The sequence below is a fragment of the Canis aureus genome, chromosome 23 (assembly GCF_053574225.1).
Source record: "Canis aureus isolate CA01 chromosome 23, VMU_Caureus_v.1.0, whole genome shotgun sequence".
NCBI lineage: Eukaryota > Metazoa > Chordata > Mammalia > Carnivora > Canidae > Canis > Canis aureus.
This window is the reverse complement of record NC_135633.1, coordinates 5,594,498-5,619,062: the sequence shown is the minus strand read 5'-3', so window position 1 is coordinate 5,619,062 and position 24,565 is coordinate 5,594,498. Positions and strand designations below refer to the sequence as shown.

The 24,565-nt window shown below is 36.1% G+C and overlaps 1 long non-coding RNA gene across 1 annotated transcript in view; it reads right to left on the bottom strand.

The window, feature by feature from the left end:
• Positions 1 to 524: 524 nt before the first annotated feature.
• LOC144295238 (uncharacterized) overlaps positions 525 to 24,565 on the bottom strand; it is a 111,506-nt gene continuing 87,465 nt past the window's right edge. Inside the window, exon 4 of the long non-coding RNA XR_013362578.1 lies at positions 525 to 1,005. This is a non-coding gene — a long non-coding RNA (uncharacterized LOC144295238). The remainder of the gene's footprint in view (positions 1,006 to 24,565) is intronic.

Below are 24,565 nucleotides of genomic sequence, written 5' to 3'. Positions count from 1 at the left end.
GGTGGCAAAAAAAAAAAAAAAAAAAAAAAATCTCAAAGAGGCTAGCTGCAACACAGAATGTGAGACTCACTGTAGAGAAAATTGCCTTGTCAATACGTAATCAATGTGTTGTCTTCTAATTAACTGTGTGTATCCATTAAAAACAAACAAACAAACCTCACATTTCCCTAATGGAGGAGATATCCATGATTAATTTATGATACAAACCTGATGCAGCGTATATCTAATGGTGGGGCCATACCGTAGTGTCTCCCTTATCTGAGGTTTTGCTTCCTGTGGTTTCAGGGGCCCCCTGTCAACCACAGTCTGGAAGCAAAGGATCCTCCTTCTGATATAGGGTCAGAAGGTCAGTCGTGGCCTAACACTATTGTCACATGCCTATTTCATTCACCTCGCTTCATCTGATCATGCAGGCATTTTATCACCTTATATCCTCATCAGAAGAAGAGTGAATACGGTACAATAGAATATTTTGAAAGCAAGAGACCACACTCACCTAAATTTTATTATACTATTTTGTTACAATTGTTCTATTTTATTATTAGTCGTTGTTAATGACTTACTGTGCCTAATCTATGAGCTTTAGCATGGGTATGTATGTGTAGGAAATAAAAAACCCTATATAGGTTTTAGTACTATCTGCAATTTCAGGCATCTACTGGGCATCTTGGAAACATCCCTCTTGGATAAGAGGGGGCCTGCTGTATTCATCTGGCAATCCTGGTTTGCTGTGTGGTTTTCAAATTTGTCATGTGCATATTATACCCAGTAAGGAAACACTCTACAGTGAGAAAATGAAAAGCCACAGGCCGGCATGATTCCTCCGCTTGTACATGTGGAGCTCTCCAAAGACACCTTTATAGTAATGAAGTCATCACCTTTCATTTATAGACCTCCCTTCATTCCAGGAGCTCGGTGTGGTTCAGAAATGCCATCCCACTGATCTTCACAGTTGCTCTTGAAGACATAGGCAGTGGCCTATTAAAATGTTAAGTGGGTCTGGTCCTAGAAAATGATAATCATAGTCAACTTGAGGGCAAAGATAATGCTCTTGCCAGAGGAATGAATCTGTATCACTTCCCAAAGTGGGGACATTCAGCTAGAGCTCACACTCGGCCACGTGGTCCCTGCTATGCCTCAGCATCTAAGGATTTGATTAAAACAGCAGCTGAGAGAGACCAGACATCACAGCAGCTATTTAATCCATGAGCTGCTCTAGGAAACTCAATTTGTCACTGTACAGACATCTGAACTGAATCCTTCCACCATTCCTTTTTCACTTCTCGTCTGTGTTTGAAGCTAACAGATATAAATATATAAAGAGTACACAGATGCAAACAAAAGCTATATGCATACTTCTCTTTTAGTACAGATATATGAATCACACCATTACTTACTTTGTGGGAGCCATCTAGAAAAACTCCAAGTACCCAAATGACTCCAACTAAGGTAGGTTTTGGTTTTCTTTATGGTTGTTTGTTTTTAAGAAAGAGCCTATGCCTTGCTCGGGGTACCCACATTAATTACAGGGTATCCACGGAAAGGTTTCAGAGAGTTTGAACATCTGTGACTTTTGGGGTTTTTTGGGTAGAATTTTAGAATGTATAAGTGCATTTTTCTTCTAGTAGAATGTTTATGAGATTTACCAGATTCTCAGAGAAGCTTCTGAGTCTCAAAGTTTAAGAACTACTGCTCTTGAACCATCATAAAGAGGAGTCAGTTAGGTTCTATGGAGAAACGGATTTGTCTGCTTGGGCTGCCATGACAAAAATATCACAGGCTGAAGGCTTAGACAACAGAATTTTTTTTTCTCACAGTCCTTGAGGATACAGAGGAAATCTAAAAGAGCTCTCAATAGTCAACACTGGAAAAATTTGAATAACCAAAGAAAAAAAAAGATAAATTGGATTATAACCAAAGAACAAAATAAGTATGAACATTTATTTATATAAATAAATAATTGAGGGCACAAAGGGTGGAGAAGGAATAAATCTTCCTTACAGAAGCTTCCCAAAGCATAAACGCAGATACGCACCCATGCAGATGGTGGAGCCTAATTTCCCTCCTCTTGAGTGTGGACTGGACTTACCAACTCATGAAATAGAGTATGAAAGAGAATAGTGACTTTACATTGGAGAAATCTGGCTGACATGATTTTAACAAATAATCAGTAAATAATCCATGTTACCTGTGATAAATCTTTGATCCTCTCACATGATGTGAATAAAGTGTCACTTCATATCTATGTTATTCTTTCCCAAAACCCCATAGCCATAGTTTGATTTTGAGAAAACATCAGGCAATCCTAAGCTAGGGACATTATTCAAACTATCTGACAGGTATACTTCAAAACTGTCAAGGTCATAAAAAAATATGAAAAATCTGGTAAAACATCATAGACTAGAGGACACTAAAGAGGTGTAACAAGCAAATGCTGCGAGGCATAACCAACTGCTCAGAAGAAACAGTGGTTATATTTTTCTTTATTAGGTGTCTATTGTGAGTTCAGTGGTTTGCAAAGGTTTATTGTGAAATAAGTATTTGTTATAAGCTTGCTTTACTTTTAACCATTTTTTGGAAGTGAAAAGAATAAGAAAATGCCATTAAAACTTTGTCATTTAAGGCATAAGGCTTTACTAAAAATGCAAGGGATAGTTTTTCTGAAAATGGCTGTTTGTGACAGGTAACATTTGGGTTAATAAAAAGCCGAGGGCAAGCAAGTATCTTATACAATATATCACCTTCATAATAATTTGTATTTCTCTTTTTTTGAACAGTTAGTACAGTCCTAGAAGTTTGCCATGTATTATTTCATTTAATTCTAATGCCAAGTTTAGAAGGTACGTACTATTAGAATTTCCCACCACTTAGTTGGTGGGGAGACAAGCTTACATCGGATAAGTCACTTGTTGGATGACAGAGCTAACAAGCAAGAAACTGAACCACGACAGTCGCCATCATCTACCACCGTCCGCATCCTCCTTAGCTCTTATGCATTCATGTGATGATGGCCATGACGGTATCAGCATCTTTAATTTATTCGATATCTCCAAGACCTTGTGTTAGGTATCCCACTAATCTAATTTCGAGTAATTGTCACAGAAGGGCTCTATCATTGTTACCCTCGTCTTATGAGTGGAAACACTGAGCTCTAAAAAGGTTTAGTGATGTTGCCAGTTGACACAGGGTTTCAGAGACAGGATTAAAACTCAAAGCCTGTGCTTTTGAAACAGAATTCACGGAGAGTATAGAGTACACCGAATTGGGGGGGGGGTGGGGGGATGCTGTCCACTGTTCAGAGAGACACAGAGCCATGACATCTACACGGCAGAGGGGGGCTAGGAGTTCCTTTGGAGCATGAAGGAGATGCTGCAGAGGGGGAATATAACCTAGTTTTGGATGAAAAGGAGGTACACAGAACGGTTCCCTAAAGGTAGCTCCTTAAGCAGCAACTTGATATTGAGTAAGATTTTGCCAGTTGAATAATGGAGCAGATGTATCCACCCTGTACATCACAAAATCTTGAGAAACATAGTGGATTCAGAGCAATGCAGGTACATTCTGGAATTCTTCAAGCCTTCGTAGCAGGACTGATTCTGAAGGGATTTGTGCTTGAAACACTCCTGGCACTAGGTTTCTCTATGCTTGGCTATAAGCCTTGGCCAAGATGCCGCACTACAAAACTAGAAAGGCACTTGGTAAACGGATCCTTAAGGGATAACAAAATAAAATAAAGTATAATATAGTTTATTACATATCAACTAAATGTCAAATGATGAGCAAGAACAATATAAAATAAACATGGTTACATGCAGTTATATCTGAGGAAACAAAGGTGACATAACTGTCATCTAATTAACATAATGCATGCTGGGTGCCATGGGCCACCACCTCCAGGTGGATACAGTGTTGATCAAGCTATATAAAGTTTCTCACCTCAGGAAGCTTACTTGAAAAATGCTCTTTATAATGATCTATGGACTCATTCAAATCTGGGTTGAAAACTCGTATCTCATATTTGATGCATAACATTAGTCAATTCACTTGATCAATCCAAGTCTTAGCTCCTCATATACAAAATGTGTGGGATAACATTTACTTTGTATTGATCTTGACCAAGATTTTGGTAAGATAAAATATTTGTTTTATTTATTTTTATTATTTATTCATGAGAGACAGAAAGAGAGAGAGAGAGAGAGAGAGAGAGAGGAGTAGAGACACAGGCAGAGGGAGAAGCAGGCTCCATGCAGGGAGCCCGACGTAGGACTCGATCCCAGGACCCCAGGATCACACCCTGGGCTGAAGGCAGACAATCACTGAGTCTCCCGGGTGTCCCATAAAATATTTATTTAAAAATGTATCTTGGTCACCACAATATCCACACACCTGGAGGTGGTAGCCTGTGGCATTCAAAGATATGTGTTAATAAAATATAGTTATTGCAACAGTTGGTTGTATCTTAGTTTCTTTTTAGTATAACAGGTGACAAGTAATGTAATCAATATGTTTGTAATAAATATATTGCTGAGAATATTTAGACATCTGTGATTTCTTTGAGACTTCCTCATAACCCCCTGAAGTTGACTTATCAAAACTACCTTTTTTTTCAAAAACAAGGAAATTAAAGAATATCTTTTTTGACTGCCCAAGATCAGATGATTTCTATGCATTTTTATTGTCTAAATTACCCACGTTTGATAACTTGTTTTCTCATCTTAAGGTCACTTCTTGCTTTCTTCATGTTACAATATCAAATTGTTGTTTCCGAATTGACAGAACTCTCTTCATTGACTGTGTCTTGATTATAAACTTTGAACTCCTCAGTCTTTCATCAAAGGGAGAGATTCATCTGGCATCACCGCTGCAACATATCACCTGCTATTACAATTGTCTGAACTCACTATTAGAATAAAAGATTCACCATGGCAGGTGCTATGCTTGTGGAGAGTTCCTTACGGGTCTTGGAAAGTTCTAGTTCTTTAGTAAGTATGTGTAGTGCTGTATGCTAACTAACTACAATTTAAATAAAGACTTGAAAAAAGGGGGAGGGGGATCAACTGCTAATGTAATAGAAATGAGGTTACCTTGATAGTTACAATAATTATAATGTTAAACTAAGTAATCTCTTAGGGATGCTTGAGAAGACGGTATTTTGCTATATAGCAAATACCTCAAAATGTAGTAGCCTAAAACAACATTTATCACCTCATGGTTTCTCAGGGTCAGAAATCTGGGTGCAGCTTAGCTGTAATTCTCATAGGATCACTCACAAAGCTGCAGCTGCCGTGTCAGCCTGAGCTATGATAGTCTCAAAGTGTGACGATGGAAAGAGTCACCAAGTTTACTCACTTGGCTATTGTTGGTCCTTAGGTTCCTATAGGTTATTGGCTAAATATATGTTTCATAGAAGATATCTGTCTTTCCATAGAGTAGCTAACAATGTATTAGCCTATTAGTTCCAGAGTGGAGACTTCCAGGGAGAGAATAAGGGAGACAGAGAGATAGAGAGAGAGAGAGAGAGAGAGAGAGAGAGAGAGAGATACAAGAAGCCAGTTTTATGGTGACTTAATCTCAGAATTGACATCTCATTACTGGTACCATATCTTATTGGTTAGAAGTCACTAGGTTGTGTCCACATGTAATGAGAGGGGAGTATACACCGAAGGGAATGGACACTACGAGATGGGAACCACTGGTAATCATTTCAGATGCTCCCTACCAGAAAAAGATCAATGGTGTTTTTATGCTTAGGTCATTGTCTGCTAATGTTTGATTTTTCATATTAAACAAATCTTTACTGGTTGAGGAGTTATTTTAACATTTAAAATAATTTATTTATTTATTGACAGGGAGAGAGAGAGAGAAAGAGAGAGAGCAAGCACACACAGAGGGAGGGGCAGGCAGGCAGAGGGAGAGGGAGAAGTGGGCTCCCTGCTGAACAAGGAGCCTGATGCGAGGCTCCATCCTAAGACCCTGGGATTGTGACCTGAGCCAAAGTCAGACACTTAACCAACTGAGACACCCAGGGGCCCATTAACAGTTTTTCTTAATATCCTATTTTTATAGAACTTTTTTTTAACATGGATCCTAGATTTCTGTGGACTTTAGGTATTGATCATAAATAATAAATAGAAAGGACAGAATGGCTACCTATGTTTGACTTCTTTGGTCATGAGCTGTGTGATGTTTGGATTTATGTAAGGACACCATTTATTTCCCCTTGTACTTGTAGAAACTTAGCTGGACCTGGTATTATCATATCTGCAGAGAACACAGTAAAGCTTCAGAGAGCAGAGATATTATTTTTATATTCTCTTATAAAAAGAGACTTAGATTATTTGTAGAACAATTTTTCCTTCTATTGAATTTATAAAGGCCAAAGCTCAGGTCATTCAGTTTGACCCACTGGGCACTGAAATGCATCAGCAGGTATCATAAATTCCTATATGTGGTCTTAGAGCTGTGTTCACTAGCATAGATTTTTTGTACATGATTGTTTCTGGAAATAAGTACTGGCATATCATGTCCATCGAGCTAAAAGTAATATAACCTCCATTTTTCACACACACACACACACACACACACACACAATCCCTCCTGCCTCAACCCCCTTTTAATTTTTTTAAATTTTTAATTAATTTTTTTAATTTAAATTCAATTTGCCAATATATAGTATAATACCACCCAGTCCTCACCACATCACATGCCCATAACCCAGTTACCCTGCCCCCTCACTCACAGCTTCTTCTGCAACCCTTTGTTTCCCAGAGTGAATTTCAGTAAAAAAAAAAAAAAAAAAAAAAAGCCTCTCATGCTTTGTCATCCTCTCTAATTTTTCCCCATTCAGTTTCCCCTCTTTCCCTTATGGTCCTTCTCACTATTTCTTATATCCCATATATGGCCAGCCCCCGTTTTAAACGGTCTTTGGAAAACCACAAGGAAATGATCACAAGTAATGTTCAGAAGCTGCTAAAATCTAGAATTAGCAACACTTTTTCTTTTTTCCTCTGTTTTTTATTCTCCCTCCCAACTCCTATCTACAGATCTGCTTTGCCGTAGTGACTACCATGAAATTATAAATTTTTATTTTCCAAGATCAACTCTGAAATGTACCACAGTTTTGGAGACGGGAAACCAAGGACAACAATTAAAATTTTAAAAAGAGGAAAAAAAAGTTGATGTTGTTTGAGCCACAGGTAAATAATTTGTTGATGCTCTGCATTATTCAATAAGAATCTGAGAGTATGTATAAATGTATTATATATATATATATAAATGCTGAATACATAAATATACGATAAACAATTTCTATTAAAATTATTGAATGTAGTTTGATCTCCTACCTAGTTCTCTATTGTTCTTTCCTCTATACACCTTATTTGGAAAGACCCTGTTAAGTTTCTGCCTATCCATACATAGGCAAAATTATGTCAAATGAAATGAAGTAATGGTATAAAAAGTTGAGCAATGGGAATTCAGCATCCAAGAATTGTGGGGTTGGATTACCTGTCACCAAAAAAAAAAAAAAAAAAAAAAAAAAAAATTGTGAAGCTTTGCAAGATGTTATTTAAACAAAACAAAACAATGGAACTGTAGATCTACCTAAATTAGGCAGAAACTAGAAGAAAGTCAATATTTGAAGATGAGAATGACATTGGATGAGATTTAAATATCTGTGGCTTTTTGTCTGAGAGTAAAGATATCGAAAGCTTGATATTTACTGGCTAGATACTTCAGAAGATTTTCGGCACAAAAATCATAAAATATAGGCCCAGAAAGGAGAGAGTTGCAGGGAGAGTAAGCTTCAGAATCTGTACTAAACCTTTTCAAATGCTTACCTGAACGCTGAACTACACAAGCATGGAAGATACTTCTGAGTGTTGGGTAAAGACAGTAATTGCAAGGTGAAAGAACTGAGCAAAGATTTTGGATGTTTCCTTGCATAAGTGGGATAGAGACTGGAATTTGAGTCCAGCAAAATAAAGTCCCAGTGAATAAAAACATAGCAAAACCAAAAAGCACAGCAACAAAAAACTTTTCAGAGAAACTTAACTGAGTTCAGGGTCTCTACAAAGTATTAATGTGATTAATACTTATTAATCACAGTTTCTAGACATGTTTTATGCTATGTTGTTGAGATTCTTGGTTCTGTTATATTTCTCCAAAAAGTGTTGATGTTTTTGTTTCATCAGGTTACACTCAGACTGTCCTCTGTCTTGTCTGTGTAGAACAACATTTTCAATCTCTTAGTTCTTTTGGTCTTAATTGCAAGCTCCTTGGAGACTAACACATGCATGTTGAGGAATCAGCCTGTCAATAGCATAAAGTATAGACACAGAATTCGTTTATACACATAATAGTTGTGATTGTCTGAGCTCTCTTCCCCTGCTTTTAGGGCCAGAAGGATGAGTTTTTTTTATCAGAGGTATAGCTGTCTTGTGCTGCAAATGCAGTTGCCCTTCAAGCTAAATCTAGAAAATTGAGGTACTCACCCAGTGCCACAATCCCTATTCCAAGTTTTGACTCACCACCCAAATCTCACTGCTTTTGTTCATCCTCCAGAGACATTTTGTATTTTGCTCAGGATTTATAGTCATTCATTTTGGGAGAATTATATGTTAGGAACCTACTCCATGGCACTGGAAACAGAACTCTCATATTCATGTCTCTTGGAAACGAGAGAGGGAATTCTAACACAAATTGGAAAGTTTTTAATTTTAAAATTGATTTTGCTCTCCTATCTTTTATTAAGGAAATCTGTTTCACCAATTTAAAATTTAAAGAAAATGGAAATAAAGAAGAAAGAAAGAAAGAAAGAAAGAAAGAAAGAAAGAAAGAAAGAAAGAAAGAAAGAAAGAAAGAAAGAAAGAAAGAAAGAAAGAAAGAAAGAAAGAAAGAAAGAAAGAAAGAAAGAAAGAAAGAAAGAAAGAAAGAAAGAAAGAAAGAAACCCTCATCTGACATTAGATCTCTCAGAGAAGATATCTCATTGATAATGTCAATACCCCTCAAGTGAAGTGTGAGGATCTCATTTAAAGGTAATAAGGAAGGGTTCTTAGTGGATCGGACTTGTGACAAATTATTTAATCAGGTATCTAAATGGTTTTTTACTTGGCAGGTGAGAGGTAAAGAGCAGAACCAAAGACAAAATTGAAAAAGATGCCGTAGTCACTATCGTTTGATCGAAGTGAACTTTTGCTCATGTCTGTGGTTTCGTTCCTACCTTTTGTCTGTGTTCTGACATAATTACAATGTGGTCTTCATTTTATCTCCTTCCATTACCATCAGATAATGACCATGTCTTATGTTGTATTCAGTGGCATTAATCATGTTTGGTATGGAATAGTCATTAGAGCTAGCTGACACCAAGCTGACAACAGTCAGGGCCAGGTGTTCTGTTTGTTTGTTTCTGTTTTATTTTTCTTTTTCAGTAGAATTAGAAAACATGCATTAAAAATGTCATAAAATAGTGATGATTTTTTTTTTTTTTTAGAAATTATTTGTGAAGCTATCTGTTGTAAATGACAATTTTGTGGAGCAAAAAGATATTTGATGGCCTTTTTTTTTTCTTCTTCTATTTTCACCAAGTGAGGCAGAGCACAGCCTTAGTAACATGATTGTTACCCAAAGGGGAAAATTTTTTGGCATAGGCTTCCTTCCAGTGTCTAAAGTTCAAATTGAGAATTGTTTCTCCCTTATTTTCACAGAAAGATGTAGGCCTTTATATCATAAAATATTTTTGATAAAATATAGGTCCGAGTGAACAAGATTTACTCAATTAGGAGGAGTAAAGGGGAATGCAAAATTTACTCTTTTAGCAAGTCTTGAGTAATTTTTTTCTAGCTGTTAAATTCACATCCTGGTGTGTTTACTGTCAATGGAAATGGCTTTCTATCATTGTTACGTTACTTGTATCTTTTTTTTCTCTTTTCTATTAAACTGCAGAAGCAATTAGATCTTTGTAGGTATTCAAAATCAACTCAAAGAGATTGATAAGGTAATAAATGTTATTAAAGACAAGATGCAGCAAAAATACTTTACCAATAGTATTCCTTATGTTTAAGAAATACTGAAGAAAATTCTTAAGGATGATTAAAATGAATATACAAGGAAGTAGGAAATTATAGGAAGAACAATCATTACTGAAAACATAAAAAGCCTGTGAGGAATAAGAATATTAAAAAATAAAAGACTATTGATAATTTAAACAACAAAAGGAGCTATTGAAGAATTTCTATAATATATAACTTTAAGTTAGCTATACTAGTGTGCAAAATTGATAAAGTCCCAACAAGAATGAGCAAAAGAAAGAAAATAGTATTAATTACCCACATTAAGAACAAACCAAAATTACAGCAGAGATATAGATCAAGTAATTTTTATAACAATATAGATGACATATGAAGTTAACAGTCTTTGAAAAACACAACTTATTAAATCAGAGAAAAGATAATAGAAAATTAAGATAATTAAAATTAAATAATTGAATATCTTCCATAAAGATAACTCTATTCTTAAATAATCTCATTGGTGAATTCCATCAAATATGCTCAGGGGAAATATTATCAGTCTTAAACAAAATGTTTTAGATAATAAAAAGGTGGAATCACTTCTCAAATCAATTTTTTTGAGGCCAACATAATCCTAATATAAAACCTGACATGAGAAGAAAACTACTGTCCAATATTACTCATGAATATAAACACAAAAAGTCTAAACAAAGTATTAGAAAATCAAACCAGCAACATATCAAAAGGGTAATACATAACCATGAATAACCAAAGTGAATGAAAGTTTTAACAACTGAAAATCAATGTAATTTATCATATTAGCAAATAAAGGAGGAATATTTATTTATTTATTTATTTATTTATTTATTTATTTAGTGGACGGGGAGGAACAGAGGGAGAGAGACAAGCAGACCGTAGAGCCCGAGGCAGGGCTCAGTCCCATGACTACAAAATCATGATCTGAGATGAAATCAAGTCAATGGCTTAACTAAGTCACTCAGGCACCCCATAGAGGATCACCTCAATAGATTTAGGAAAAGCACTTACTATGATTTAATACTCATTTATATAAAATTTTTCAGTAAATTATAAATACAGGTGAACCCCTCAATCTGGTAAAGTGTATTCACAGAAAATTAAAAAAAAAAAACTGGCATCATATTTAATGGTAAAATATTAAGCTTATGAATTCCTTCGGTCACCATAAGAGAAAGATATCCACTATGATCTCATTTCAACATTTTACTAGATGTACTAGACAGCTCTGTATAAAAAGAAAGAAAAATAAAAGATATAAACATGCAAAAAAAAAAGCAAATATTTGGATTCACATTTGACATACTTCGTTTTGAAAATCCTGAGGAATCTGCAACAATAATCATAATTAGTGAATTTATGGAGCAAGGTCCCTAGTCACAAAATATTATAAAAATGTATTATAATTCAATATACTACCAAATACAAATTTGAAAATAGGTCAAAACCAGTTACAGTGACCTTAAAAACATCAAATACTTAGAAATGAATTCAACAAAAATATGCAAAAGTGCTAATAAAACACTACATAAATTTTCTGAAATTATTTTTTTAAGCCCTAAATAAATGGAAGGATATTTATTAATTGATAGATTCTTTAGTCGAGATAAAAATTTGCTCCATTTTTATGTGTAAGTCCAGCACAATCTTAATCGATAACCCAATACAATCTTTTGAAGTTATCAACAATTTGGTTCTACTAATGATATAGAAGTATAATCTTGAAATAAAGAAAAACCTGGAGATTGAAACTGCCACATTTTAAGATATATCAAAAAGCTGTGATTATTAATATGGTGAGGGATTAATGTGAGGCACAAAGGGTCCAATGGGACAGAATAGAATATATAAGATCAAATGTGTGTGTGTGTGTGTGTGTGTGTGTAGTATCCTATTTGTTTATTTTCAAATAAATTTAGTTTGTTATGAAAATAAGATCTACTTAATTAACCAGGCTGAAGCAATTGGCTATCCATATCGAAAGAAGTGAACCCTTAACTCACACTATGTCAAAAAATTAATCTAAAATGGAATATAGATATAAATGTGAAAGTAAAAAATATTTAGATTCTAGAAGAAAACATTGATGAATGTCTTTGTTATTTGATATAAGAAAAATCTCTTAAACAACACACGTTAATAGTCTCTCCATTAATGCATGTGTGTATGTGCATATATATATAACATGTATATGTGTGATGTAAATGTCTATATATATGGTAAATTTATAGAGTTTAAATATATATATATATGCATACCTGTAAATTTAAAACTTGTACTCACCAAATGATACCATTAAACAAATGAAATTCACAATCATATGAAATCTTTTCAATATAGATATCCAACAAAAACCTATATTTTCCAAATACAAATATTTTGACAATAACAAAAAGTCAAATAGCTTAATACAATGAAAAGCAAAAGACTTCAACAAGTACTTCATAAAATATATCCAAATGGCCATGAAGCATATAATAATGTACCAAGCTCTTCAAGTCACCAAGAAAATGCAAACTAAAATCATAGGAAAATACTGTTACATATCTCCCAGAATGGCTAACATTTAAAGTATTACAAATCTTTCAGCAACGGCAGCCCCATGGTTGCAAAGAACAAGATGATTCTCAACATAGTCATAGAAGGTCCTAGTTTCAATTTTTGCTTAAGGTCAGAATTTCAAGGGGCCTTTTATTCTTAATTATCTAATTTCATTTTAAATAAGCATCATGCATGCTTTTGGGATGAGGATTCCTTATTGCTTTTAGTTTTTGGTAAGAGCCATCTAGTCCAGTCCCTAATGTACCATAGGCTCATAATACTGCTGTATGAAGAATAACCTTTTCTAGGGATAGATAGATATAGATGCACCCCTATATTTATAGCAGCACTATTTATAATAGCCAAATTATGGAAGCAGCCTAAGTGCCCATTGATAGATGAATGGATAAAGATGTGATATATCTATACAATGGAATATTACTTAGCCATAAAAAGAATGAAATCCTGCCATTTGCCATGACATGGATGGAGCTAGAGAGTATAATGCTGAGTGAAAGAAGTCAGTTAGAAAAAGACAAATGCCATCTGATTTCATTCATATGTGGAATTTAAGAAACAAATCAAACGGACAAAGGGGTGGAGGCAGAGAGAGGGAGACAGGCCAAGAAACAGACTCTTAACAACCTGATGGTTACCAGAGGAGAGGTGAGTGCAGGGGATGGGTGAATAGGTGATGGGGATGAAGGAGGGTGCTTGTGATGAGCACTGAGTGATGTAGGGAAGTGTTGAAACACTTTACTGTACAGCCGAAACTAATATTACACTGTATGTTCACTAACTGGAATTAAAATAAAATCTAAAAGAAACTCAATAGACTTCCCTGACACAAAATAGAATTAAAAGTTTCTGTCTTTTGATCTATAAACAAATAAACAAAAAAAAAAAATATTACAGGGGTGCCCAGGTGGCTCAGTTGATTAAACATCTGCCTTTGGCTCAGGTCATGGTCTCAGGGTCCTGGGATCAAACACTGGGCTCCCTTCTCAGTGGAGAGTCTAGTCTGCTCCTCCCTCTCCCTTTGTCCTTCCCCCTCCCCTGCCCTGACATCACTTGTGCTCTTTCTCCCCCTCTCAAAAAAATAAATAAAATCTTTTTTTTTTTTTTTTAAATAAGGTGTTTAACAATCCAAGTGTTGACGAAGATATAGAGTAACAGATTTTTATACATTGCAGGTGGGAGTGTAAAATGGTGCAAACACTCAAGACAATTCTTTCGATGTTATAATAAAATTAAATTTACATGTATCCAGTACCTAAGTGATACTACTCCTCCTCAGTAAATATTCAAGAGAATGATTGCTTGTGTACATGAATATTAATGTTTACAACAACCTTTTCATAAGTATACCAAAGTGAAAACACTGCAAATGTCCATCAAGAGGGAAATGGAGAAGCACCCGTGGCATAGTTCTACAACAGAGTGCTACACACGGAGAAAGCAAAAAAGATAATGATGCATACAACACGAAAAATGAAAAGAAAGAAAATAGAAATTACCTGTGATTCCAGCACCTTGACATGCTAACCACAGGTTTTAACAGTGGTAACTTTTCTCACTGCAAAATGTTTTCCAACTATATAAGAACGTGTGTGGTGTATAACAAGCATGCACAGCACATACAGGTTAGAATAGCACTTCTTTTCCATAGGACATGATAATTGATTTTCCAATTAAAAAGAGAACATTCCTTATTTCTTTAGCGCCTGTAAAGTATTCAATTACCTTGATTTGATAATCTGAATATTTAAGAACACATCAAGTCTGATTCTGAAAAAGTTATTAAAATACTTCCTATATTATATCTTAGAATTTATTGTTATCATTATTTGATCATTATGTCTTTTGTTCACTGAAAGAAAAAAAATGTATGTATTATTTATGCCAAAAAAGTTTTTAATACCTAAAGTATTTAGTAAGTTCATAGATAAATATTATTAAACATAATGATGGACAGATTTTTAAAGGCAGGAAACTCGTTTTGATCTAATTTTGTTCATAAGCACTTTTTTCCCCTGTGATTTACACTTTTTCCTCCTTTGTTAGCAAAGTGGTAAATCTATCAAAACCTCTGTTGTTTTTTTTTTTTTAAGTAGTTCTTTTTTTTAAGATTTTATTTATTATTTGAGAGAGTACAGAGAGAGAAAGAGAGAGAGAGAGAGAGAGAGAAAGAGAGCATGAGCCAGGGAAAGGGGTAAAGGGAGACGGAGAAAGAGAAGCAAGGTCCACTGAGGAGGGAGACCAGCTGAGGGTGGTCCCGGGACCCAGGATCATGACCTGAGCCAAAGGCAGATGCTTAACCAACTGAGCCACCCAGGCACCTCTCAAAACCTTTTCTTAATAGAAAAATAGAAAACTTTTACAGACTCTCAAAGCAAAGTGCTCTCACATGTAGCCAGAGTGTTTAAAGACATTAAAATGCATTTTATACATTTTACTACCTTGGATGATTTTTCTGGCTTAACTTGTTGTAAATGAAATGTAATTTGTCTAAGAGTAAAATTTAGTTTTTCTCTGACTTTTATTAAGAATAAAGAATTACTATGTTTTCCCACTCTTTTTTCAAAATGAAAACTGAAATTGTCTTTCTGAGAATTATTTTATAACTGTTTTCTAAGAGTATTAATTTTTTTTCAGTGGGATTAAAACCTACTGGAATTCTATCTAGGCCAATGTTTTCAAAATGTGCATGATTTTGAAATGATCTAGGTATATTAAAAAGTTATGAATATTTGAATATTGTATTATCATAGAAACAGTACTACCATCTTGTTTTAACATGAAACGAGTACAATTTTGACATTGCAGTGTGTTTTCATTAAACTTTCCATTAAAATTAACTGTTAAACAGGAATAATTAATACTGAACAAGAACAATATATCAGAACTCAGGGGAAATAATTTGCACCAGTGAATAAACAGATCAATATAAGCTGTTGACTTGTAATTTTTCAAAAGGTAAAATCATGGCTCTCAGTCAAATATAAAATGATTTCAGATAATTTATTAATAAATGAGAGCCATTAAGATGTTAAACCGGTCTACAGGCCACCTAAGAAATTAGCCATATACAGACAATGTTAAAAAATAGAGTAAGAATTCTGAGTTAGATATAGAGCTGTTTACTAGATTTAACAAAGAAATATAAAGGATATCCAGTTAAATCTGAATTTCAGATAAATAACAAGTATTTTTTTTTAATATAAGCACGTTTCAAAGTATAGGACATACTCATACTAAAGAAACACACCCTGTATTTGATCTGCTGACCCAAAATAAAATAGCAATACCCAGTAACTATTTTATTAGTAAACACTTGGCAATTGGAAGATTTGATTAAAATATATCTCCCGTGGGCATGTCAAGGAGGTCTGAAAAGCACAGAAGAGTTGGGATAGGGAGAAAGTTGCCATCGCACGGGGAAAATGTAACTCTCCATAAGAGCCAACCCTGACAAAATCCCTTCTTCCCATAAGGAAGAAAACAAAAGAAGGGATGGCTTATAAAGTGAGACACAGGAAAGAAAAGGAAGTCCTGATGCTTAGGGAGCAGAACCATGACACTGAAAACAGGATTCCTGCTCTGCCTCCTTTCCATAACATTTAGCGTTGTTTAACTCCTTTGCTAAATTAATTAAGCACTTCAATTAATAGTCTTCTTGATTGGAGCAATCAATCAATCATCAGGTTTGTCCTGGTGCCTAAAAATGTCTCTCCAGGGATCATTAAACTTTTGCTAACTTCTGGGGACACACAAACAAATGTCTACAGAAATATTATTTTGGTATCCCACTTCTCTTTGCCATAAACTGTGCTTAGTAATGGCTATGAAATAGGTATTATTTGCATCATTCTAAGGATGAGCAAACATGCTTACAATATCTTTGATTCTTTACTATAGCCACAAAGCTAGAAAGTGATAGACCTAATATTTGAAGCCACTTCTGCTTTTTCTAATCAACTTCTAAGCCAGGTATCAAAACTCAGCGATAGTACACTTAAAATGGGACAATTTTATTGTATGAAATTATTAAAGCTGAATTTTTTAAAAAGTAAAAGAATATGCTTCTTATGGGCAATGAAAGTGTGAGTCGTTTTTGTTCTGTCTTTTTTATGTTAAAAGCATAGTGATAAATGTTATCTAGAATGTAAAATAAATAGAGTTAGACTACTGCTGACAACAATACAGTATTGAGATTAAGAGGTAAACTCTGGCGTCCTATATGCTCATTTAGAAACTTGTGGTTCTGCCCCTAATTAACTATATGATTTTGGGAAGAATTACTTGAGCCCCCAGAGTCCATTTGTTCATCTGTAAAATGGACTAATAATATTGAGACTTCTTTGAAGATCTGATTAACTCATTATGTGTGTGTGTGTGTGTGTGTGTGTATACAGGTGTATGTATACATGTATAACATGTATAATATATACACGTGTGTGTATGTGTATACAGTACTATAGTGCACATAGTAGGCTCTTACTAAGTAGCACTGATAGTGGATGTAATGAGTTCCTCTTCCTGTATTTCTTGAAGATGAATTGCAAGGACATAGAGAAAATAAGAATTTCTTCTATTCAAAAATTTCTTCTATTCAAAAGTGTAGAGAGGGAAGAAAATGGCATTAAAACACCGCATTGCTAGAGAGAAGTGTCACAGGAGAGACAAAGAGGCCTATCACGGAAGTAGTGGAAAAACAACCAGGACGTAGCCCGCATGTCCATTAAGTCTCCTAAAAGATAGGAAGGTTACAAGTGGGGTCTTCTGAATTATGCTTTTTCCTTTGCAAAGACCTATGGTATTGCTCTCTGAAGAAATTAATTTATTCAGGAAACATTTATTAAGTGACTCGTAAAAGCCAGGTACTGAAGGCTTGTATCCTGAAACTGTCAGAAATAATCTCTTAATGCATTTGGATCATTGAAGAGAGGAGCTGGAAATAGCCATTAAGATATTGTAGCCCACTAATTTCCAAATATGTATCTTATCTTATGTTTGCCCCCTACCCCAAGCCATCTTGGAGTAGAAATAGTTTAGTGGGAGGTAAGGCAAACATCAGAAAAGAGTAAGTAAGGAATTCCAGTTGAAAGGGTACATGATTGGGGACAGATTCTACTGAGGGTGACCTGAGCTTCATCACTGGGGCTACTGGAAGCCAGTCACACAGGTGCCTCAGAGTGTACTAGCACATCAACTCCTGCAGAGGGGTGCTGGGGTAGGGCCGAGTTATCTCCTCAGCATTTCTGGCCCTCTTGTGGGCAGACAAAACACTGGGGTTGGGACAGAGAAAGTCCTCAGGCAAGAGGAAGCAGGTATCAGCAGACTGGAGTTGGGCAGATTTGCACAGAAATGAAAGGAGGAAGGGGATCTGGGTGGGGCTGATGGCCTCACAAATTTACATATTATTTTGATAAGACGTAGGTTAAGCAAACATAAGCAAGTTTTCTTTCTCTCTTTTTTTTCTCTCCAGGTTTCCTCAGTTCTTCCTTTCTTTCTTTCTTTCTTTTTCTTTCTTTCTTCCTTTCTTTCTTTTTTTCTTCTTTCTTTTTCTTTCTTTCTTTCTTTCTTTCTTTCTTTCTTTCTTTCTTTCTTTCTTTCTTTCTTTCTTTCTTTCTTCCTTCTTTCTTTCTTTCTTTCTTTCTTTCTTTCTTTCTTTCTTTCTTTCTTTCTTCTTCTTTTTCTTTCTTCTTTCTTTCTTTCTTTCTTTCTTTCTTTCTTTCTTTCTTTCTTTCTTTCTTTTCTTTCTTTCTTTTGATTTATTTATTTATTTGAGAGAGGGGAGAGGGAGAGGGAGAGGAAAGTGAGAATCTCCAGGCAGACTCCCACTGAGCACAGAGACCAATTGGAGGTGGGGGTGGGGCTATTCCAAGACCTGAGTTGAAATCAAGAATCTGGCACTTAACCAACTCAGCTCCTGGATAGGGCCATATAATTAGCATTTCTCAAAAGGTTTAACAAATATTCGTTTTATCTCCCAAACATCTCATAAGGCTAGGCTTTCTTAGTAATATCTTTGTATTCTAAGATCTAATCCCATTGCCAATATTTTATAAATGAGGAAAATTAGGTCTATATAAGTAATAATAGGTTCATAAGGACTAAAAGGGCAGACATGTAGAAAAAGGTTACAGATTTGTCTGGCAACAGTTAGGGCAGTGGGAATTAGAATGTGTAACAGCAATTTCTTGTCAAACACATCCTTATCGTTACCTTTTATAGACACTGCTTTTAGGCAATGGGCTTGAGCGGAAGGAGACTTGACCAAGGCACAAGGATCCACAATGACCACCCAACTGAATGTAAATAGGCTCATTAAGTGACCCACCTCGAAATGGCCATAGGCCCAAACTAACCAATGGGCTACTTATAACCAGGCACAGTTACCAAAAAAGGAAAAATGCCTTCCCATATTTCCTCAGCCCACCCTATAACTATAGCCCCTCACCACCACCTCCTGGTAGACAGTGTGTCCTTGCCCACTGCTGTCCTACCTGCTACTCCTCTGCAGTATCAACCCCTATATTTTTTTTCAGTGTTGGGGAAATTCTTTTACTGGGTGCTCTGCTGGCCCCCACCTAATCGGACTGCACCACACTTTCCTTGTTCTATCTCTTCTCTTAGGCTTTACTACACTCACTATATTATCTGAGACCAAAGCTTTCTATCAGCTGCCTCCAAAATATGTATTTTATTATAATCATATGAATTATGATTGCCTAATGAAATTTATATTAATCAGATAATATAATGATATTCTAACATTTGTTAATTACATTTGTATTGTTATTTTACCACCCTTCAACAGAATACTTCTAGTTATTTTCTATTTATTATCGTTTGACAAGATTCTGCATGGAGGGTTATGCTTATTTATTAGGTGAGGAGACTGAGGCTGAGAAATGTTGCTGATTTCTGAAAGTGATAATATAACTTATTCAGAATCAAGATTCAGGATAAAAAAGATCAAATCCTTGGCTCTGACCAGCTGGGGCTGGTGCTGACTCCACCAATTTCTCTCCCTTCTCAAAGTCCTTGAATTAATTTTTTTTTAATATTTTAATCAGGGTTATAGTGGCCTGGTATAAAGTCTAAATCACTTTTCATAAACTGGTAGTTCTCAGGCATGAGTTTTATAAAATTATATAAAATTATTTCTCTGAATTTTTTATTTGTATTTGTATTGATCCTCAGTTGCATAAGTACTGGGGATCAACTACCTCTAGAAAAGTGGTAGGTCAAGTCAAACAAATCCACATGAGTATGTACTGAGGCTCCTGGGAAGACACTGATCCTGAAAAGAACGTCCAGCCCAGGAGAGACTTAGCCTACCTGTCAGAGGGGACAATCTAAGAAACATAGCTTTTTTGGTTTAAAGAGATCCTTGTGCAGCTCTCCATGGAATAATACATGAGTTATAAGGTGTAGAGAAGTGTACAATTAAAGGGGAAAGGACAGAAATGGGCATTTGATTTAAAAGGCTAAATATTTTGAGATTCAAATAGCAGTATTTAGGATCCATCAGAAACAATAGAGTAGAAAAGGGAAGGAAATGATCTGGCTACTTCACACCAGGGCAACTCTCATTATGGCCTGTTTCACTGTATGAACACTAAAAGGACACTGTGGAGCCAGTGGTCCCAGGGGTTGCATACAAATGGTGAATGAGGTCAGAAGTGAAATAAAAGTATATTCATCAAATGGAATACATATCTCTCAAGAAACACCTAGGGGAACAATATTTCTGGAATTTGGGCTCCTTCCTTATTAAATCAGCTAGGAACACTTACAACAGAAGTTAACATGATAGTAATAGAAATAAAGCAACAATGCATATTTTATGGCCATTTATATCTTCCAAAGCACTTTCTCATATATGATCAACTTAAATTTCAAATTATTCAAGTTATTTCAGGAAAACCAAAGAGATCCAATATTGTCACTGTTGCCATATCCTTGAGTTCCAACACATGTTTCTTAGATAGACAAGATAAATTCTCAGCAAATGTTTGGCCCCTATCTCTGAGGTCTGTAAACAGTGCTTCTAAATAGATATGCAAATAACTTGATTGTGAGGTTTGAAAAATCCCAGTACTCGGGGGCACCTGGTGGCCCAGTTAGTTAAGTGTTTGACTCTTGGTTTTGGCTCAGGTCATGATGTCAAGGTTGTGAGATTGAGTCTCGTGTCGGCTTCATGCTGGGTGCAGAGCCTGCTTAGATTCTCTCTCTCCTTCTGCCTCTCCACATCCTGCTCACTTGCACTCCTCCTCCCCCCCCCCAAAAAAGAAAAATTCCAATACTGACAATAACTATTCTTGTAGATGTATTTACTTGCCTGATAAAATTGAGGTTAAAGAGATTCCTACCACACAAAAGTTGTTTAACTTAAATATGAAGTGTCATATACATATACATACACTCACTATATATATATATATACATGCACTCACCATATACTGAGTGTTTCAGGACTCAGTTGCCCTAGCCCACCCATTAACTTGCTACTCTGCACATATGTTGGTTTCCATCATTGCTGCCACTCAACCAGATGTTGAACATCGCCGTTCTTCAGCTATGTAGTTGTCAACCATCCACAGGACACACATTTCAGCTGCCAACTGTATCAGCTTTCCTGCATAAAACTTTACCAGAATACCACCAGGTTTCTGCAGAGGTAGGGCTATGTCACTATGGCTAGGTTCTGGGTAATTGTCATGCTTTTTTATTTTACCTTTTTAATGCAAGTAACAGGTATCCGTTTGGTTTCTAGATTTTATAATCGGAGAATTATATTTGTGAACCGCAGGAAGTCAAAGGTGGAAAAGATAATCATTCAGGAAAAAACAAAAAAATTTTATTCACAGTATATTCGCCTAGACTGCTGTGCATTTTTTCCCCTAGGTTTCATTAAACATCCTAGGTTGAACCATATGAAATTAATATTTTCATAGTTCAAAATGAGTCAATTATTGGTAGTTTCATTCCATTCCATTTAAAAGATAAAATGACACAGGATAAGTTTGTAACAGGTAGCAGAACCTTTTCATGATGAGCTAGCTGAAATTATGATCTATATGTGGTGTAAAATTTTAGGCTGTGCTAGTAATCATAAAATCAGCTTTTCCTCATTCACTTAGTGAATATTTATTGAGTCATGATCACATGCATGCTATGCATAGGGCAGAGAACAGAAAAGATGATTTCTTTATCCTCACAAAATTTACAATTCAGTGAGCAGATGGAAAACAAATAATATAAATAAGTAAAAGTATGCACAGTGAAAGAAGGAAGTGCATGAGATCACCTAAGTACCAAGGACACACAAAAGACAGGAGTGTGAGAGCTAAGCTCTGGTACAGAACGACCAGAGATGTACAAAGAAAATTGAGTGAGGAAACCTGAAAGCCGGATTTAAAAAAAAAAAAAAAAAAAAAAAAAGGAAAGAAAAAGAAGAAAAAGAAAGAAAGAAAGAAAGAAAGAAAGAAAGAAAGAAAGAAAGAAAGAAAGAAAGAAAGAAAGAAAGAAAGAAAAGTATTTCAAGGAAGAGAAAGTGACCATTGCTGTCCTTCCTGGGGAGGAGTTCCTTCATTGGGAATGTGGCACCACAGTGTTGCACCCAAGATTTTACCAAGGTATAATAATTATAGGAACAGAGTCGGTTCTTAAGATATTTTTGAATGGTGGAAACATCTGGATCCTATAAAATGATTAGATAATAAATATCATCCACACCACTCCATCCTCGTATAAGGATGACTAGCAGCAGCACTACGCATGATAGATGATAGAAAACTACTTTAAACTCAGTAAATATATTCTGCCCATGTGCTGTGGATATTCGGCTGATATTGAAAATCCCCTGTGATTCTTGTTTACAGAATCTATGGGTCAGAGGGAAGCTGACGCACAAATAGAAAAACCTGCCGATCTTCAGAAAATGATCTTCAATTCCTCTTCCATTTCTGAGCTCTTTATTTACCGGGAAATGATGACTCCAACAACTCAAGTCTTGTGAAATACCAAGAACCTTTAACTCACACCCATTTATGAAGTCATTTGGCAGTGGCTCTTACACACAGAGCTGATTCCGGAGACGGAGCTATTTCCAGCTCCCCAGATGAGTCATTTAACCTCTCTTTACCCTTTAAAGATAGGAATAAATTGTTCCTTGGCCTACCTCACCGGGATGAAATGGCTATTGGTGAGATAATGTCTATGAAACAATTTGAATGTCTTAGAAAAAATGTGCCAAATGTTTTCAAAGCAGCTTGCTGGAATTTCTGACCCAAGGCTGAAAAGGGAACCCGTGAAACGAGATTCTTTCAGTGACTTTATGGGTACTGGGGAGGGATGAAGGGAGATCCTCTCTCTCTCCGCCTGCACACGGGACATCATTGCTCTCTGGTTACATGGAGGTGGAAGGAGAGAGGCTTACCTGCCTTGAACAAATTTCTGATGAATAGTTACTGCTTCCGCAATGGTTCATGGGGCCTAGGCATATCTAAAAGATGCACATGAAGCTGTCAAAGACAGCAGATTGAAGGATTCTAATTTCTGAGAAGGCAATCTTCCCTGGTCCCTGGCTTATGGCATTAACAACTACCAATTTGGCCTCGGTTATAAATCTGGGAGTCATTCTGGTGTTCTTTATTCACCACATCCAACCAACCTCCAAACTCTCCACCCTCCATCACCACTCCCTTGCTCAGCACCGTCTGCCTCTTTATTAACATCTAAAAATTTTGCCCTATCGGAATTTTTCTTTTTTTCCTCACTTAGAATTATTTCCACTCCCAACATGGATTTCCAGATGATTATCTTCAGCCAAGACACCTCCTCTTGATTCCAAATAATAAATATAAAATTTACTGTTTGCTTCAATCAGGCTGCCAGCATGCTATTACCTTGATTACGGTGGTCCTCTCCCGCTGATTACCCAACCTGTAGTCTTTTTCTTTCAAGATTTTACTCATTTATTTGTGAGAGAGAAAGAGACAGCCCAAGAGAGCTAGCCTGAGCAGGGAGGGGCAGAGGGAGAGGGAGAAGCAGGCTCACCATGGAGCAGGGAGCCTGACGTGGAGCTCCATCCCAGGACCCTGAGGTCATGACCTGAGGCACCCAGGCGTCCCTCTGACCTACTATTCTCCAAAAGCACAGTGCTATTGCACTTCTGGCTTTTGTACATGTGACTACTGCCACGGATAGTCCTCCGTCCTTCTCAGGGAACAACAGCAGAGTGTACGGGTTAAGCCAGGGCTTTAGCAAAGATCAGGCGCCCTCCCCTATCAAACTAGCTGTCTTTGGGCAAAGTTCTGAACTTCTCTCCTCGTTGCCTCCTTTTCAAAATAGAGATAATAATAATACCTGCACCGTAAGTTGTGATGTGATCCGATGTGATAATTTATGCAAACTGCTTAGTACATATTAAGAAACCCAAAACATCAGTTATTACTATTATATTTTGGCTAAGCCTTACATTGTAAGTCAAAACTTGCTCATTTCCTTTTTGTAGACCTTTATCACCCCTTTCTGCCCCCTGCAGCAGGCTGACTGCTTATCCCTTCCTTTGTCTCTACGCTAACTTAGGTAGTGGGAGAATCCTAACAGGTGTTTGAAATCATTTGTTACATCTGTCTTGTATACCAGATTGTGGAAAAAAAAAAAAAAAGACTTTATTTATTCATGAGAGACAGAGAGAGAGAGGCAGAGACACAGGCAGAGGGAGAAGCAGGCTCCATGCAGGGAGCCCGATGGGGGATTTGATTCCAGGACCCTGGGATCATGCCCTGAGCCAAAGGCAGATGCTCCACCACTGAGCCACCCAGGGGTCCTGGATTGTGAAAATGTATTGAAGGGAGATCTGGGCCTTATTTCCCAAATTCTAACAAATAATAGGTCATTAATAAATAGGTACCAAAGAAATAATGTGGCTGTTACCACTTCTGAAACTCTACCTTCTGAAATG